The 18,766-nt window shown below is 48.9% G+C and overlaps 1 long non-coding RNA gene across 1 annotated transcript in view; it reads right to left on the reverse strand.

The window, feature by feature from the left end:
- Positions 1 to 18,766, reverse strand: part of LOC138786959 (uncharacterized) — a 31,151-nt gene that overhangs the window by 11,561 nt on the left and 824 nt on the right. The window lies entirely within an intron of this gene.

Below are 18,766 nucleotides of genomic sequence, written 5' to 3' on the forward strand. Positions count from 1 at the left end.
GCAAGTGCTATGACCTTTTAAGCACAAGGAGGAAAAAAAACTAAAACACAAAAATTTAAATTGGCCGGGTCCTCTAAGGGTTAAAAAAAAAAATCAACAATAATAAAATACATATAATGGGAGCTGGAGCCGATACAAATCCCCAACAACAGGGTGGATAGGAGTAAATAACGTTACATGAAACACAAGAAAATAAATCCAAATCAATAGGTAATTTACATACACGTGCACTGGGCATATAAAACTCACAGTGGATAAGGGTAAATGGATGACATCAGGAATCAATATACATTACCGCCTAGTGTGTCCCTACTAGATGGAACCACCGCACCACTCACCTAACGCGCTTTATCTAGGGTGATGTCACATGTACTGAGCTCTCTCTTTTTATATCCCCTTAGACCAATCAGGTACATACCCCCACGCGAGTGCTGCTGCCGGCTTGTAATTAAAAGTCGTCCTGTGTATCCGCGGCGAAACCGGAAATTATGTAGCCGAGTCACCAGGTCATTTGTATAGGCTCCAGCTCCCATTATATGTATTTTATTATGGTTGATTTTTTAAAATATATTTAATAAAGAACAATAAGGCTGCATTCCCATGTTCCGTGATCCGACGTGGAATGCATGTACCGGAGTCCCCCCGCACCCGGACAGCATCTGTAATTAGATGCTGGGAGCGGGGGAGACTGTATTCATAAGCACCGCGCTGTAGTAACAGCACAGCGCGGCTGATTCATTACAGCACGGCGCTTATGAATACAGTCTCCCCCGCTGTCCGGGTGCGGGGGGACTCCGGTACATGCATTTCACGTCCGTGATCCGTCAGGATCGCGGAACGTGGGAATGCAGCCTAATTTTCTTATATTTGGTCTTGCATCTATCTATTGGATGGGGGGGTTCTTTTTAACATCTTTCCCCTCATACCATTTTTTGTTTTGTTTAACCCCTTCAAGACCGAGCCTATTTGCACCTAAAAGACCAGGCTCATTTTTTAAAATCTGACCTGTCTCACTTTATGCGCTTATAGCTCAGTGATGCTTTAACGTATGCTAGCGATTCTGAGATTGTTTTTTCGTCACATATGGCACTTTATATTAGTGGCAAAATTTGGTCACTACTTTGTTTGTTTTTTGTGAAAAACATCAAAATATCATGAAAAATTGAAAAAATTAGCATTTTATGAACTTTGAAATTCTCTGCTTCTAAAAAAAGAAAGTTGTATTAAATAAATTAGTAACTAAGTCACATTACCAATATGTCCTCTTTATTCTGGCTTCATTTCATAAACATATTTTACTTTTTTAGGGTGTTACGGGGGTTAGAAATGTATCAGCAAATTACCACATTTTCGTGAAAGTTTCCAAAACTGATTTTTTTTAGGGACCAGTTCTTATTTTAAGTTGATTTAGGAGGTTTGTATACTGGAAACCCCCATAAGTGACCCCATTTTGGAAACTAGACACCTTAAAGAATTAATCTAGGGGTATAATGAGCATTTTAACCCTACAGGGGCTGGAGGAAAGTATTCACCATTAGGCTGTAAAAAAATGAAAAATTAAAATTTTCCAATAATATATACATTTAGATTAAAGTTTCTCATTTTCAAAAGGAACATGAGAGAAAAAGCACCCCAAAATTTGTAACACATGTTCTCTTGAGTACTACGGTACCCCATATGTGGGCGTAAACCACTGCATGGGCACACAGCGGGGCTCAGAAGGGAAGGAGCGCCAATTAGCTTTTCCATTGCAGATTTTGCTGAAGAAGTTTCCGAGCACCAGGTGCATTTGCAGAGCCCCTGTAGTGTCAGCAGAGAGAAAAAAACCCATAAGTCACCCCATTTTGGAAAGTACACCCCTCAAAGAATTCATCTTGGGGTAGGATGAGCAATTTGACCCCACAGGTGTTAGAGGAAAGTATTCAAAATTAGACAGTAAAAATGAAAAACTCAAATTTTTTCCAATAATATGTTCGTTTAGTTTGAAATTTCTCAATTTCACGAGGAATAAGAGAAAAAAAGTACCCCAAAATTTGTAACGCAGGTTCTCCTGAGTAAAAAGGTACCTCATATGTCGGTATAAACCACTGTATGGGCACACAGCGGGGCTCAGAAGGGAAGGAGCGCCAATTAGCTTTTTCAATGCAGATTTTGCTGAAGTTTCTGAGCGCCAGGTGGGTTTGCAGAGCCCCTGTAGTGCCAGCGGAGTAAAATCTCGCCATAAGTCACCCCATTTTGGAAAGTGCACCCCTCAAAGAATTCATCTTGGTGTGTGGTGAGCATTTTGACCCCACAGGTATTAGAGGAAAGTATTCAAAAGTAGACAGTAAAAATGAAAAACTCGAATTTTTCCAATAATATGTTCCTTTAGTTGGAAATTTCTCAATTTCACGAGGAACAGGAGAGAAAATTCACCCCAAAATCTGTAACGCAGGTTCTCCTGAGTAGAACGGTACCCCATATGTGGGCATAAACCACTGTATGGGCACACAGCCGGGCTCAGAAGGGAAGGAGCGCCAATTAGCATTTTCTCTGCAGATTTTTCTGAAGAAATTTCTGAGCACCAGGTGCGTTTGCAGCGCCCCTGTAGTGTCTACAGAATAGAATCCCCCCAAAAATCACCCCATTTCGGAAAGTACACCCCTCAAAGAATTCATCTTGGGGTAGGATGAGCATTTTGGCCCCACAGGTATTAGAGGAAAGTATTCAAAATTGGCCAGTAAAAATGAAAAACTTGAATTTTTCCAATAATATGTTGGTTTAGTTTGAAATTTCTAAATTTCACAAGGAACAGGATAAAAAATGTACCCCAAAATCTGTAACGCAGGTTCTCCTGAGTACAACGGTACCCCATATGTGGGCATAAACCACTGTATGGGCACACAGCAGGGCTCAGAAGGGAAGGAGCGCCAATTTGCTGGAGCAAAACCGCAGCTAGTAACAGTTATTAGAATAGCGCAGTTACTAAAATACAATAAAAAAAATTAGATTACAGGTAATGTGGGGTGGTTACGGGTAATCTGGGGTGGTTCCGGGTAATCTAGAGGTGGTTTCGGGCAGTCTGAGGTGGTTACGGGCAGTCTGGGGTGGTAATGGGCAGTCTGGGGTGGTTACGGGCAGTCTGGGGTGGTTACGGGCAGTCTGAGGTGGTTACGGGTAATCTGGGGTGGTTATGGATAACCTGGGGTGGATACGGTCAACATGGGGTGGTCACAGGCAACCTGCTGTGGTTACGGCTACCTGGGGTGGTTACAGGCAACCTGGTGTGGTTAGAGGCAACCTGGTGTGGTTAGAGGCAACCTGGTGTGGTTAGAGGCAACCTGGGGTGGTTATGGGCAACGTGGGGTGAATACGGACAACCTGCTGTGGTTACAGACAATCTGGTATGGTTACAGGCAACCTGCTGTGGTTACGGACAATCTGGGGTGGTTGCGGACAATCTGGGGTGGTTACAGGCAACCTGCTGTGGTTACAGGCAACCTGCTGTGGTTACGGATAAACTGAAGTGCTAATAGGTAATCTGAGGTGGGTACCTGTAATCTGGCGTGGTTACGGGCAATCAGGAGGGGGTCACTGGCAATTTGGGGTGGTTAGAGGCAAGGTGCAGTGTTCAGAGGCAAGGTGCGGTGGTCAGATGCAAGGTGCGGTGGTCATAGGCGATGTGCGGTGGTCATAGGCAAGGTGCGGTGGTCAGAGGCGACGTGCGGTGGTCAGAGGCGACGTGCGGTGGTCAGAGGCGACGTGCGGTGGTCAGAGGCGACGTGCGGTGGTCAGAGGCGACGTGCGGTGGTCAGAGGCGACGTGCGGTGGTCAGAGGCGACGTGCGGTGGTCAGAGGCGACGTGCGGTGGTCAGAGGCGACGTACGGTGGTCAGAGGCGACGTGCGGTGGTTGCGTGCAATCTGGGGGGTTACATGTAATCTGGCATGATTACAGGCAATCTGGGGTGGTTATGCCCAACCTGCGGTGGTTATGCCCAACCTGCGGTGGTTAGGGGCAACCTGGAGGGGTTACAGACAATCTAGAATTGTTACGGATAGAGTGAAGTGCTTATAGCTAATCTGGGGTGGTTACATGTAATTTGGGGTGGTTACAGGCAATCTGGGGTGATTACGGACAATCTGGAGGGGGTCACTGGCAACGTGTGGTGGTTACGGGCAACGTGCGGTGGTTACGGGCAACGTGCGGTGGTTATGGGCAACGTGCGGTGGTTACGGGTAATCTGGGGGGTTACGTGCAATCTGACGTGATTACGGACAACCTGGGGTGGTTACGGGCAACGTGCGGTGGTTACGGGCAACCTGCGGTGGTTACGGGTAATCTGGGGGGGGGTTAGGGGTAATTTGGGAGTAAACTGTAATTATTACTATAATAAAAAGTGTGTGTTTTATTTTTTTGTATGTTTGTCACTTTTTGTACTTTATACATTCATTTTCACTGTCACTGTATTACTATGATTACTGTGATATTTTCTATCACAGTAATCATAGTTCAGTGACAGAGACCAAATTGGTCTCTGTCACTTTAAATTTTCAGAGCTGGCTGCTTCTGGCGCGCATGCGCACATCAGAAGCAGTCAGGACGTCGAGGAGGAAGGAGCTCCGTCGGTTCCGGTGAGTATATGGGGAAGGGGGGGTGACTGGGGGACGGGGGTGACAGGGGGGGTGGGGGGGCGACTTGGGGGGTGGGGGGACATCACTTTTTATCCCCTGTCACCAATCATTCATGGTGACAGGGGATAAAAAGTGCCGGCGGCACATGGCACAAGCGATCAGCGGTATATAGTATATACCGCTGATCGCTTGTACCGGGACCCCACAGGGGGGGTCCCGATGACTGCCCCATGCTCTCCGCTACCTCCGGTGGCGGAGAGCATGGGGCTTTCATTCATTTTTCTTGCTTGATCACTGTGAACAGACATTAGTCTGTTCACAGTGATCGCGGCGGCCATCTTGGATCCGATGGCCGCCGCGGGAGGGGGGGTTAGTGACTGGGGCACTAGGGGGCTGATCTGGGGTCTGATTTTTACTTATTTCATCTCCCCCCACCGTGGATTCACGGTGGGGGGAGATGAAATACAGCGGCGGCACCGGCCCATTAGTGATCGCCGTTTCGGCGGTCACTAAGGGGTTAATGGGGGTCAGCTGCGGAATCGCAGCTGATCCTCATTATCTCCGGTGCTGTACACAGATGAGAGCGGGATCGCTGTCCCTGCAGCGATCCCGTTCTCATCACAAAGCCCCTGTCAGTCAGGAACGTATATGTACATTCCTACTGCACGGGGCATGTGCAATAGGAACGTATATATACAGATGGCTGACGTGAAGGGGTTAAAGAGTAGAGATGAGCGAACCTTGAGCATGCTGGAGTCGATCCGAACCCGAACTTTCGGCATTTGATTAGCGGTGGCTGCTGAAGTTGGATAAGGCCCTAAGGCTATGTGGAAATCATGGATATAGTCATTGGCTGTATCCATGTTTTCCAGACAACCTTAGAGCTTTATCCAACTTCAGCAGCCACCGCTAATCAAATGCCGAACGTTCCGGTTCGGATCAACTCGAACCCGGTTCGCTCTTCTCTATTAACCCCTTCAAGCCTATTTGCACCTAAAAGACCAGGCTCATTTTTCAAAATCTGACCTGTCTCACTTTATGCGCTTATAGCTCAGTGATGCTTTAACGTATGCTAGCAATTCTGAGATAGTTTTTTCGTCACATATGGCACTTTATATTAGTGGCAAAATTTGGTCACTACTTTATGTGTTTTTTGTGAAAAACATCAAAATATCATTATATAAAATATAAAATTTAAAATTTTTTGCATTTTATGAACTTTGAAATTCTCTGCTTCTAAAAAAATAAAGTCGTATCCCATAAATTAGTTACTAAGTCACATTACCGATATGTCCTCTTTATTCTGGCTTCATTTCATAAACATATTTTACTTTTTTAGGGTGTTACGGGGCTTCGAAATTTATCAGCAAATTACCACATTTTCGTGAAAGTTTCCAAAACTGATTTTTTTAGGGACCAGTTCTTTTTTTAAGTTGATTTAGGAGGTTTGTATACTGGAAACCCCCATAAGTGACCCCATTTTGGAAACTACACACCTTAAAGAATTAATCTAGGGGTATAATGAGCATTTTAACCCTACAGGGGCTGGAGGAAAGTATTAACCATTAAAGGCCGTAAAAAAATGAAAAATTAAAATTTTCCAATAATATATAAGTTTAGATTAAAGTTTCTCATTTTCAAAAGGAACATAAGAGAAAAAGCACCCCAAAATTTGTAACACATGTTCTCTTGAGTACTACGGTACCCCATATGTGGGCGTAAACCACTGTATGGGCACACAGCGGGGCTCAGAAGGAAGGGAGCGCCAATTAGCTTTTCCATTGCAGAGTTTGCTGAAGAAGTTTCCGAGCGCCAGGTGCGTTTGCAGAGCCCCTGTAGTGTCAGCAGAGAGAAAAAAAAAACCCATAAGTCACCCCATTTTGGAAAGTACACCCCTCAAAGAATTCATCTTGGGGTAGGATGAGCATTTTGGCCCCACAGGTGTTAGAGGAAAGTATTTAAAATTAGACAGTAAAAATGAAAAACTCTAAATTTTTCCAATAATATGTTCGTTTAGTTTAAAATTTCTCAATTTCACGAGGAACAAGAGAAAAAAAGTACCCCAAAATTTGTAACGCAGGTTCTCCTAAATAAAAAGGTACCTCATATGTCGGTATAAACCACTGTATGGGCACACAGCAGGGCTCAGAAGGAAAGGAGCGCCAATTAGCTTTTTCAATGCAGATTTTGCTGAAGAAGTTTCTGAGCACCAGGTGGGTTTGCAGTGCCCCTGTAGTGCCAGCGGAGTAAAATCTCGCCATAAGTCACCCCATGTTTGAAAGTGCACCCCTCAAAGAATTCATTTTGGGGTGTGGTAAGCATTTTGACCCCACAGGTATTAGTGGAAAGTATTCAAAAGTAGAGAGTAAAAATGAAAAACTCGAATTTTTCCAATAATATGTTCCTTTAGTTTGAAATTTCTCAATTTCACGAGGAACAGGAGAGAAAATTCACCCCAAAATCTATAACGCAGGTTCTCCTGAGTAGAACGGTACCCCATATGTGGGCATAAACCACTGTATGGGCACACAGCCGGGCTCAGAAGGGAAGGAGCGCCAATTAGCATTTTCTCTGCAGATTTTTCTGAAGAAGTTTCTGAGCGCCAGGTGCGTTTGCAGAGCCCCTGTAATGTCTACAGAATAGAACCCCCCCAAAAGTCACCCCATTTCGGAAAGTACACCCCTCAAAGAATTAATCTTGGGGTAGGATGAGCATTTTGGCCAGACAGGTATTAGAGGAAAGTATTCAAAATTGGCCAGTAAAAATGAAAAACTTGAATTTTTCCAATAATATGTTCGTTTAGTTTGAAATTTCTAAATTTCACAAGGAACAGGAGAAAAAAACGTACCCCAAAATCTGTAACGCAGGTTCTCCTGAGTACAACGGTACCCCATATGTGGGCATAAACCACTGCATGGGCACACACCCGGGCTCAGAAGGGAAGGAGCGCCAATTTGCTGGAGCAAAACCGCAGCTAGTAATAGTTATTAGAATAGCGCAGTTACAAAAATAAAATAAAAAAATTAGATTACAGGTAATGTGGGGTGGTTACGGACAGTCTGGGGTGGTTCTGGGTAATCTGGAGGTGGTTACGGGCAGTCTGAGGTGGTTACGGGTAATCTGGGGTGGTTACGAGTATTCTGGGGTGGTTACGGGTAATCTGGGGTGGATACGGTCAACATGGGGTGGTTACGGCAACCTGGGGTGGTTACAGGCAACCTGGGGTGGTTACAGGCAACCTGGGGCGGTTACGGACAACCTGCTGTGGTTACAGACAATCTGGGGTGGTTACAGGCAACCTGCTGTGGTTAGAGGCAATGTGGGGTGGTTACGGACAATCTGGGGTGGTTACGGACAATCTGGGGTGGTTACAGACAATCTGGGGTAGTTACGGACGATCAGGGGTGGTTACGGACAATCTGGGGTGGTTACAGGCAACCTGGGGTGGTTACAGGCAACCTGGGGTGGTTAGAGGCAACGTGGCGTGGATACGGGCAACGTGGGGTGGATACGGGCAACGTGGGGTGGATACGGGCAACGTGGGGTGGATACGGACAACCTGCTGTGGTTACAGACAATCTAGGGTAGTGACAGGCAACCTGCTGTGGTTACGGGCAACGTTGGGTGGTTACAGACAATCTGGGGTGATTACGGACAATCTGGGGTGGTTACGGACAATCTGGGGTGGTTACGGACAATCTGAGGGTGGTTACAGACAATCTGGGGTGGTTACAAACAATCTGGGGTGGTTACAGACAATCTGGGGTGGTTACAGGCAACCTGCTGTGGTTACGGATAAACTGAAGTGCTAATAGGTAATCTGAGGTGGGTACCTGTAATCTAGCGTGGTTACGGGCAGTCTGGAGGGGGTCAGAGGCAAGGTGCGGTGGTCAGAGGCAAGATACGGTGGTCAGAGGCGATGTGCGGTGGTCAGAGGCAAGGTGCGGTGGTCAGAGGCGATGTGCGGTGGTCAGAGGCAAGGTGCGGTGGTCAGAGGCAACGTGCGGTGGTCAGACGCAACCTGTGGTGGTTGCGTGCAATCTGGGGGGTTACATGTAATCTGGCATGATTACAGGCAACCTGGGGTGGTTATGCGCAACCTGCGGTGGTTACGGGCAACCTGGAGGGGTTACAGACAATATAGAATTGCTACGGATAGACTGAAGTGCTTATAGGTAATCTGGGGTGGGTACATGTAATTTGGGGTGGTTACAGGCAATCTGGGGTGATTACGGACAATCTGGAGGGGGTCACTGGCAACGTGCGGTCTGGGGAGTCTGGGGAGTTGCGTGCAATCTGACGTGATTAGGGACAACATGGGGTGGTTACGGGCAACCTGCGGTGGTTATCTGGGGGGGGGGGGGGTAGGAGTAAACTGCAATTATTACTATAATAAAAAGTGTGTGTTTTATTTTTTTGTCACTTTTTGTACTTTATACATTCATTTTCACTGTATTACTATGATTACTGTGATATTTTCTATCACAGTAATCATAGTTTAGTGACAGAGACCAAATTGGTCTCTGTCACTTTAAATTTTCAGAGCTGGCTGGTTGTGGAGCGCATGTGCACTTCATAACCAGCCAGGACATCGCAGGAGGAAGGAGCTCCAGGATCAGGTGAGTATATGGGGTAGGGGGGGGTGACTGGGGGTGACTGGGGGGGGACATCACTTTTTATCCCGTCACCAATCATTCATGGTGACGGGATAAAAAGTGCCGGCGGCACATGGCACAAGCGATCAGCGGTATATAGTATATACCGCTGATCGCTTGTACCAGGACCACACAGGGGGGTCCCCGATGACTGCCCCATGCTCTCCGCTACCTCCGGTGGCGGAGAGCATGGGGCTTTCATTCATTTTTACTTTGAAATCACTGTGAACAGATATACTCTGTTCAGAGTGATGGCGGCGGCCATCTTGGATCTGATGGCTGCCGCGGGGAGGGGGGTTTGTTACTCGGGCACTAGGGCGGCTGATCTGGGGTCTGATTTTACTTATTTCATCTCCCCCCACCGTGGATTCACGGTTGGGGGGAGATGAAATATAGCGGCGGAATCGGCCCATTAGTAATCCCGCTCTCATCACAAAGCCCCCTCAAGCCAGGAACGTATATGTACATTCCTACTGCACGGGGCATGTGCAATAGGAACGTATATATACAGATTGCTGACGTGAAGGGGTTAAAGAGTGAAGTGTGCATAGAAACCTTGCATATTAGAGCCCTTTATAGGACTAAAAAAAAAAAGAAAATCAACAGATCTACACACTCTCGATAAATCCACGTACACAAATCAGATGTACAATTAATTACTGGGTATAAAAGATGTGAAATATTCTGTATTTTTTTATGTCAGCTGATAGGAATACCACTGTAATTACTGAACAAATGCATGTACACAAATCAGATGTACGTTTAATCATTGTATAACAGATATCTACTATTTCGTATTTTTCCTGACGGAAAGATGATGTTTTTCAGCTTATAGAAATACAGCCGTAATAACTAAACAAATGCACATACACAAATGAGATGCACGTTTAATTAATGTATAACAGATGTGAGCAGACCAAAATACACTTTTGGGCACTCTGTATAAATTGGAAAATCCAATATGCAGCCTGCAATCCCAAAGCTAAGTATTGCTGTGACTGCAATGCTTGTTGCAAATATGCTAGCCTAACCTTGATAACCCACTAATCTCTCTAATCTCAATACCTATCTATGGAATATCACTAATCTCACTACCTATCTGTAAGATAGCTCTCTGTACAGAAAAGTGGGTGAGGAAACAATGGCGTCCAGAACGCAGCACAGTGACTTTTATATGAGATGGTCATGTGATTGTAGCAGCCAATGAGACCCCTACACCTCAGCAATGACATTTCTGACACTTCTATGTGCTCTGCACTGATTGGCTGGCAAAAAGGCGCTCGAATGCTAAAACAGTAAAATGTTCTGTTCGAGAAAATTGAGATGTTTCACTCGAACCTAACTTTTCTCGAACAGTTCGATCAACACTATTGCTCACATGACACAACTTATGCGCGGAATGTTCCGCCATGGATCCGCTTTCCGTCCAAAGATGTTAATTCTTTGGGCGGATTCGCTAGAGAAATCTTACAGAAGTCATTGGGGCTTTGAGTTTACGCTTTCCGCTCGAATTCCATGCCAATTCTGCCAGAGCTGGAGAGGAAATTTTAAGCAGAAAACCTTACTCTTCAATTCCTCGCCTACTCCTCCATGTGAACATACCCTTACATAGGGCACAAGAGGTCCTGCAGATCTCAACAGAATTTTCAGTTCTGGAAGGTCTAGCTGGTTGGGCTGAAGCATCTCACTCATTCTGGAAGCCCCGAAGACACCGGCATCTGCAGAGCTCCCACATAAGCTCCTATATAAACTATTAGAAACCAATAGTCACTGTCCGCCAAGGCCAGCAGAACTACAGAGGAATACTGCTTGTAAGGGACTCTGACGGCTTCCTAACATGGATATGTTTCCTATGTAGCACACCTAAACTGCTGCAAAAATGTGTAACATTGTAGAAGCCCTGGGCAACCCGAAGCCACTCATTGGTGGTTACACTATGTGGAGCTGGAAAAATGAAGGTAAAGGGAACAAGGACCTAACCAGATGGTAACAGCCAGACATTCCTCTGGGGGAGGATGGACCGCCGCAGGTGAGAGCCCTGGAACATCAGTCCTGGATACAGTTCCGGCAGCAGATGGCTTTTTTCTGTTTTATAGGCCCATATGAACAGCCCCATAGATCTACATTAGCTCCGAATGACAGCCTCTACAGCATGCACATAATACAACGTGTAAACACGCTCGTACAAAGCCACTTAATCCCGACAGGCATCTTCTAGGGAAGAAAAATCTCTAAGCTGTGAAAACCTGACGTAACCTGGATGAAATTCTGATGTAATATGAAGCGTTTCATCCCTCTCTATTCACTTCCAATGGCTTTATCTGCCCACAAAGTGGATGGACGTGGCGTACGGTGCATCTCTGAAACATCCGGTAATATCTCAGCTGCGTTCACACTGTAATCTTAGGCTCAAAGCGACATTTGTTACAAGCAAAATGAGTTTTTGCTTTTTGGAGTATTTTTATTTTGTTTTGTTTTTTTTTAGGCTATGTTCCCGTACAGTAATTTGCAACCAAAACCAGGAGTAGATTGAAAACACAGAAAGGCTACATTCACACACTGTTGAAATTTAATGGATGGCCATCTTTAAGGGTAAATTATTGCTGTTATTTTAAAACAACGGACGTTATTTGCCATTAAATGACGGCCATGCGCTAAATTTCAACAGTGTGTGAGCATAACCTCTCCTGGTTTGAAAACACTGAGCAAAATACTGTGTGGGAACATAGCCTCAGCGTGTTTTACAAACATTTTCTAGGATTTTTATGCAAACCAGGTCTATACATGTGATGTTTAAGTATTTTATGTATTTAAAGGCAAAAAGTGTGACCAAAAACATTGAGAAAAAAAAAAAACCAGAACTAAACTAGAACTAAACTGAAACTCAATTCAAGCTCAATAGAGATGAGATGGTTTTGAACAATAGCTTGAGCACAGTTTCCCACCATTGCGTATGTTTGTACCAATGTGAATGACTGGTGAAATTAGTCTGGGTTTATTACAATGAGTTCGTCTACATATTAATAAGATGCCGGTTATCACCTCCTTGCCCCAAACTTCACAGCCTTTCCTTTCAACGCTACTCTACCTCACCTCACACTTTACAGCCGCTCTGTACAGCACTCTACCTCACCTAACACTTCACAGCCGCTCTTTGCAGCCCTCTCCCTCACCTCACACTTTACAGCCGCTCTGTACAGCACTCTCCCTCACCTCACACTTTACAGCCGCTCTGTGCAGCACTCTCCCTCACCTCACACTTTACAGCCGCTCTGTACAGCACTCTCCCTCACCTCACATTTTACAGCCGCTCTGTGCAGCACTCTCCGTCACCTCACACTTTACAGCCGCTCTGTATAGAACTCTCCCTCACACTTTACAGCCACTCTGTACAGCACTCTCCCTCACCTCATACTTTACAGCCGCTCTGTACAGCACTCTCCCTCACCTCACACTTTACAGCCGCTCTGTACAGCACTCTCCCTCATACTTTATAGCCGCTCTGTGCAGCCCTCTTCCTCACCTCACACTTTACAGCCGCTCTGTATAGAACTCCCTCACACTTTACAGCCGCTCTGTAAAGCACTCTCCCTTACCTCACACTTTACAGCCGCTCTGTGCAGCACTCTCACACTTTACAGCCGCTCTGTACAGCACTCTCTCTCACACTTTACAGCCGTTCTGTACATCACTCTCCCTCACACTTTACAGGCGCTGTGTACAGCCCTCTTCCTCATCTCACACTTTACAGCCGCTTTGTATAGAACTTTCCCTCACCTCACACTTTCCGTCCGCTTTTTGCAGCACTCTCCCTCACACTTTACAGCCGCTCTGTACAGAACTCTCCCTCACCTCACACTTTACAGCCGCTCTGTGCAGCACTTTCCCTCACACTTTACAGCCGCTCTGTGCAGCCCTCTCTCTCACCTCACACTTTACAGCCGCTCTGTGCAGAACTCTCCCTCACACTTTACAGCCGCTCTGTGCAGAACTCTCCCTCATACTTTCCAGCCGCTCTGTGCAGCACTTTCTGTCACCTCACACTTTACAGCCGCTCTGTATAGAACTCTCCCTCACACTTTCCGGCCGCTCTTTGCAGCACTCTCCCTCACCTCACACTTTACAGCCGCTCTGTGCAGCCCTCTTCCTCACCTCACACTTTACAGCCAATACAGTACTCTCCCTCACCTCACACTTTACAGTCACTGTGTACAGCACACTCCCTCACCTCACACTTTACAGCTGCTCTGTGCAGCCCTCTCTCTGACCTCACACTTTACAGCCGCTCTGTGCAGCCCTCTCTCTCACCACACACTTTACAGCTGCTCTGTGCAGCACTCTCCCTCACACTTTACAGCCGCTCTGTGCAGCACTTTCCCTCACCTCCCACTTTGCAGCCACTCTGTGCAGCCCTCTCCCTCACCTCACACTTTACAGCCGCTCTGTGCAGCCCTCTCCCTCACCTCACACTTTACAGCCGCTCTGTGCAGCACTCTCCCTCACCTCACACTTTACAGCCGCTCTGTGCAGCACTCTCCCTCACCTCACACTTTACAGCCACTCTGTGCAGCCCTCTCCCTCACCTCACACTTTACAACCGCTCTGTCCAGCACTCTCCCTCACCTCACACTTTACAACCGCTCTGTGCAGCACTCTCCCTCACCTCACACTTTACAGCCGCTCTGTGCAGCACTCTCCCTCACCTCACACTTTACAGCCGCTCTGTGCCGCACTCTCCCTCACCTCACACTTTACAGCCCTCTCTCTCACACTTTACAGCCGCTCTGTACAGCACTCTCCCTCACACTTTACAGCCACTCTGTACAGCACTCTCTCTCATACTTTACAGCCGCTCTGCACAGCACTCTCCCTCACACTTTACAGACGCTGTGTACAGCACTCTCCCTCACACTTTACAGCCGCTCTGTGCAGCTCTCTCCCTCACCTCACACTTTACAGCCGCTCTGTGCAGCCCTCTCCCTCACCTCACACTTTACAACCGCTCTGTGCAGCACTCTCCCTCACCTCACACTTTACAGCCGCTCTGTGCAGCACTCTCCCTCACCTCACACTTTACAGCTGCTCTGTGCCGCACTCTCCCTCACCTCACACTTTACAGCCGCTCTGTGCAGCCCTCTCCCTCACCTCACACTTTACAACCACTTTGTGCAGCACTCTCCCTCACCTCACACTTTACAACCGCTCTGTGCAGCCCTCTCCCTCACCTCACACTTTACAGCCGCTCTGTGCAGCCCTCTCCCTCACCTCACACTTTACAGCCGCTCTGTGCAGCCCTCTCCCTCACCTCACACTTTACAGCCGCTCTGTGCCGCACTCTCCCTCACCTCACACTTTACAGCCGCTCTGTGCAGCACTCTCCCTTACCTCACACTTTACAACCGCTCTGTGCAGCACTCTCCCTCACCTCACAGCCGCTCTGTGCAGCACTCTCCCTCACCTCACACTTTACAGCCGCTCTGTGCCGCACTCTCCCTCACCTCACACTTTACAGCCGCTCTGTGCAGCACTCTCTCTCACACTTTACAGCCACTCTGTACAGCACTCTCTCATACTTTACAGCCGCTCTGTACAGCACTCTCCCTCACACTTTACAGCCGCTCTGTACAGCACTCTCTCTCATACTTTACAGCCGCTGTGTACAGCACTCTTCCTCACACTTTACAGACGCTGTGTACAGCACTCTCCCTCACACTTTACAGCCGCTCTGTGCAGCCCTCTCCCTCACCTCACACTTTACAGCCACTCTGTGCAGCCCTCTCCCTCACCTCACACTTTACAGCCGCTCTGTGCAGCCCTCTCCCTCACCTCACACTTTACAGCCGCTCTGTGCAGCCCTCTCCATCACCTCACACTTTACAGCCGCTCTGTGCAGCCCTCTCCCTCACCTCACACTTTACAGCAGCTCTGTGCAGCACTCTCCCTCACCTCACACTTTACAGCCGCTCTGTGCAGCACTCTCCCTCACCTCACACTTTACAGCCGCTCTGTGCAGCCCTCTCCCTCACCTCACACTTTACAGCCCCTCTGTGCAGCACTCTCCCTCACCTCACACTTTACAGCCGCTCTGTGCAGCACTCTCCCTCACCTCACACTTTACAGCCGCTCTGTGCCGCACTCTCCCTCACCTCACACTTTACAGCGGCTCTGTGCAGCACTCTCCCTTACCTCACACTTTACAACCGCTCTGTGCAGCACTCTCCCTCACCTCACAGCCGCTCTGTGCAGCACTCTCCCTCACCTCACACTTTACAGCGCTCTGTGCCGCACTCTCCCTCACCTCACACTTTACAGCCGCTCTGTGCAGCACTCTCTCTCACACTTTACAGCCACTATGCACAGCACTCTCTCTCATACTTTACAGCCGCTCTGTACAGCACTCTCCCTCACACTTTACAGCCGCTTTGTACAGCACTCTCTCTTATACTTTACAGCCGCTCTGTACAGCACTCTCCCTCACACTTTACAGACGCTGTGTACAGCACTCTCCCTCACACTTTACAGCCGCTCTGTGCAGCCCTCTCCCTCACCTAACACTTTACAGCCGCTCTGTGCAGCACTCTCCCTCATCTCACTTTACAGCCGCTCTGTGCAGCACTCTCCCTCACCTCACACTTTACAGCCGCTCTGTGCAGCACTCTCCCTCACCTCACACTTTACAGCCGCTCTGTGCAGCCCTCTCCCTCACCTCACACTTTACAGCCGCTCTGTGCAGCCCTCTCCCTCACCTCACACTTTACAGCCGCTCTATGCAGCACTCTCCCTCACCTCACACTTTACAGCCGCTCTGTGCAGCACTCTCCCTCACCTCACACTTTACAGCCGCTCTGTGCAGCCCTCTCCCTCACCTCACACTTTACAACCGCTCTGTGCAGCACTCTCCCTCACCTCACACTTTACAGCCGCTCTGTACAGCACTCTCCCTCACCTCACACTTTACAACCGCTCTGTGCAGCACTCTCCCTCACCTCACACTTTACAACTGCTCTGTGCAGCACTCTCCCTCACCTCACACTTTACAGCCGCTCTGTGCAGCACTCTCCCTCACCTCACACTTTACAGCCGCTCTGTGCAGCACTCTCCCTCACCTCACACTTTACAGCCGCTCTGTGCCGCACTCTCCCTCACCTCACACTTTACAGCCCTCTCTCTCACACTTTACAGCCGCTATGTACAGCACTCCCTCACACTTTACAGCCGCTCTGTGCAGCCCTTTCCCTCACCTCACATTTTACAGCCGCTCTGTGCAGCCCTCTCCCTCACCTCACACTTTACAGCCGCTCTGTGCAGCCCTTTCCCTCACCTCACATTTTACAGCCGCTCTGTGCAGCCCTCTCCCTCACCTCACACTTTACAGACGCTGTGTACAGCACTCTCCCTCACACTTTACAGCCACTCTGTGCAGCCCTCTCCCTCACCTCACACTTTACGGCCGCTCTGTGCAGCCCTCTCCCTCACCTCACACTCTCCCTCACCTCACACTTTACAGCCGCTCTGTGCAGCCCTCTCCCTCACCTCACACTTTACAGCCGCTCTGTGCAGCCCTCTCCCTCACACTTTACAACCGCTCTGTGCAGCACTCTCCCTCACCTCACACTTTACAGCCGCTCTGTGCAGCACTCTCCCTCACCTCACACTTTACAGCTGCTCTGTGCCGCACTCTCCCTCACCTCACACTTTACAGCCGCTCTGTGCAGCCCTCTCCCTCACCTCACACTTTACAACCGCTTTGTGCAGCACTCTCCCTCACCTCACACTTTACAACTGCTCTGTGCAGCCCTCTCCCTCACCTCACACTTTACAGCCGCTCTGTGCAGCCCTCTCCCTCACCTCACACTTTACAGCCGCTCTGTGCAGCCCTCTCCCTCACCTCACACTTTACAGCCGCTCTGTGCCGCACTCTCCCTCACCTCACACTTTACAGCCGCTCTGTGCAGCACTCTCCCTTACCTCACACTTTACAACCGCTCTGTGCAGCACTCTCCCTCACCTCACAGCCGCTCTGTGCAGCACTCTCCCTCACCTCACACTTTACAGCCGCTCTGTGCCGCACTCTCCCTCACCTCACACTTTACAGCCGCTCTGTGCAGCACTCTCTCTCACACTTTACAGCCACTCTGTACAGCACTCTCTCATACTTTACAGCCGCTCTGTACAGCACTCTCCCTCACACTTTACAGCCGCTCTGTACAGCACTCTCTCTCATACTTTACAGCCGCTGTGTACAGCACTCTCCCTCACACTTTACAGACGCTCTGTGCAGCCCTCTCCCTCACCTCACACTTTACAGCCACTCTGTGCAGCCCTCTCCCTCACCTCACACTTTACAGCCGCTCTGTGCAGCCCTCTCCCTCACCTCACACTTTACAGCCGCTCTGTGCAGCCCTCTACCTCACCTCACACTTTACAGCAGCTCTGTGCAGCACTCTCCCTCACCTCACACTTTACAGCCGCTCTGTGCAGCACTCTCCCTCACCTCACACTTTACAGCCGCTCTGTGCAGCACTCTCCCTCACCTCACACTTTACAGCCGCTCTGTGCAGCCCTCTCCCTCACCTCACACTTTACAGCCGCTCTGTGCAGCACTCTCCCTCACCTCACAGCCGCTCTGTGCAGCACTCTCCCTCACTTCACACTTTACAGCCGTTCTGTGCAGCCCTCTCCCTCACCTCACACTTTACAGCCGTTCTGTGCAGCCCTCTCCCTCCCCTCACACTTTACAGCCGCTCTGTGCAGCCCTCTCCCTCACCTCACACTTTACAGCCGTTCTGTGCAGCCCTCTCCCTCACCTCACACTTTACAGCCGCTCTGTGCAGCCCTCTCCCTCACCTAACACTTTACAGCCGCTCTGTGCAGTACTTTCCCTCACCTCACACTCTCCCTCACCTCACACTTTACAGCCGCTCTGTGCAGCCCTCTCCCTCACCTCACACTTTACAACCGCTCTGTGCAGCACTCTCCCTCACCTCACACTTTACAGCCGCTCTGTGCAGCCCTCTCCCTCACCTCACACTTTACAGCCGCTCTGTGCAGCCCTCTCCCTCACCTCACACTTTACAGCCGTTCTGTGCAGCCCTCTCCCTCACCTCACACTTTACAGCCGTTCTGTGCAGCCCTCTCCCTCACCTCACACTTTACAGCTGCTCTGTGCAGCCCTCTCCCTCACCTAACACTTTACAGCCGCTCTGTGCAGCCCTCTCCCTCACCTCACACTTTACAGCCGCTCTGTGCAGCCCTCTCCCTCACCTCACCTCACACTTTGCGGCCGCTCTTTGCAGCCCTCTCCCTCACCTCACACTTTACAGCCGCTCTGTGCAGCACTCTTCCTCACCTCACACTTTACAGCCGCTCTGTGCCGCACTCTCCCTCACCTCACACTTTACAGCTGCTCTGTGCAGCACTCTCCCTTACCTCACACTTTACAACCGCTCTGTGCAGCACTCTCCCTCACCTCACAGCCGCTCTGTGCAGCCCTCTCCCT

The sequence above is a fragment of the Dendropsophus ebraccatus genome, chromosome 1 (genome assembly GCF_027789765.1).
Source record: "Dendropsophus ebraccatus isolate aDenEbr1 chromosome 1, aDenEbr1.pat, whole genome shotgun sequence".
Taxonomy (NCBI): domain Eukaryota; kingdom Metazoa; phylum Chordata; class Amphibia; order Anura; family Hylidae; genus Dendropsophus; species Dendropsophus ebraccatus.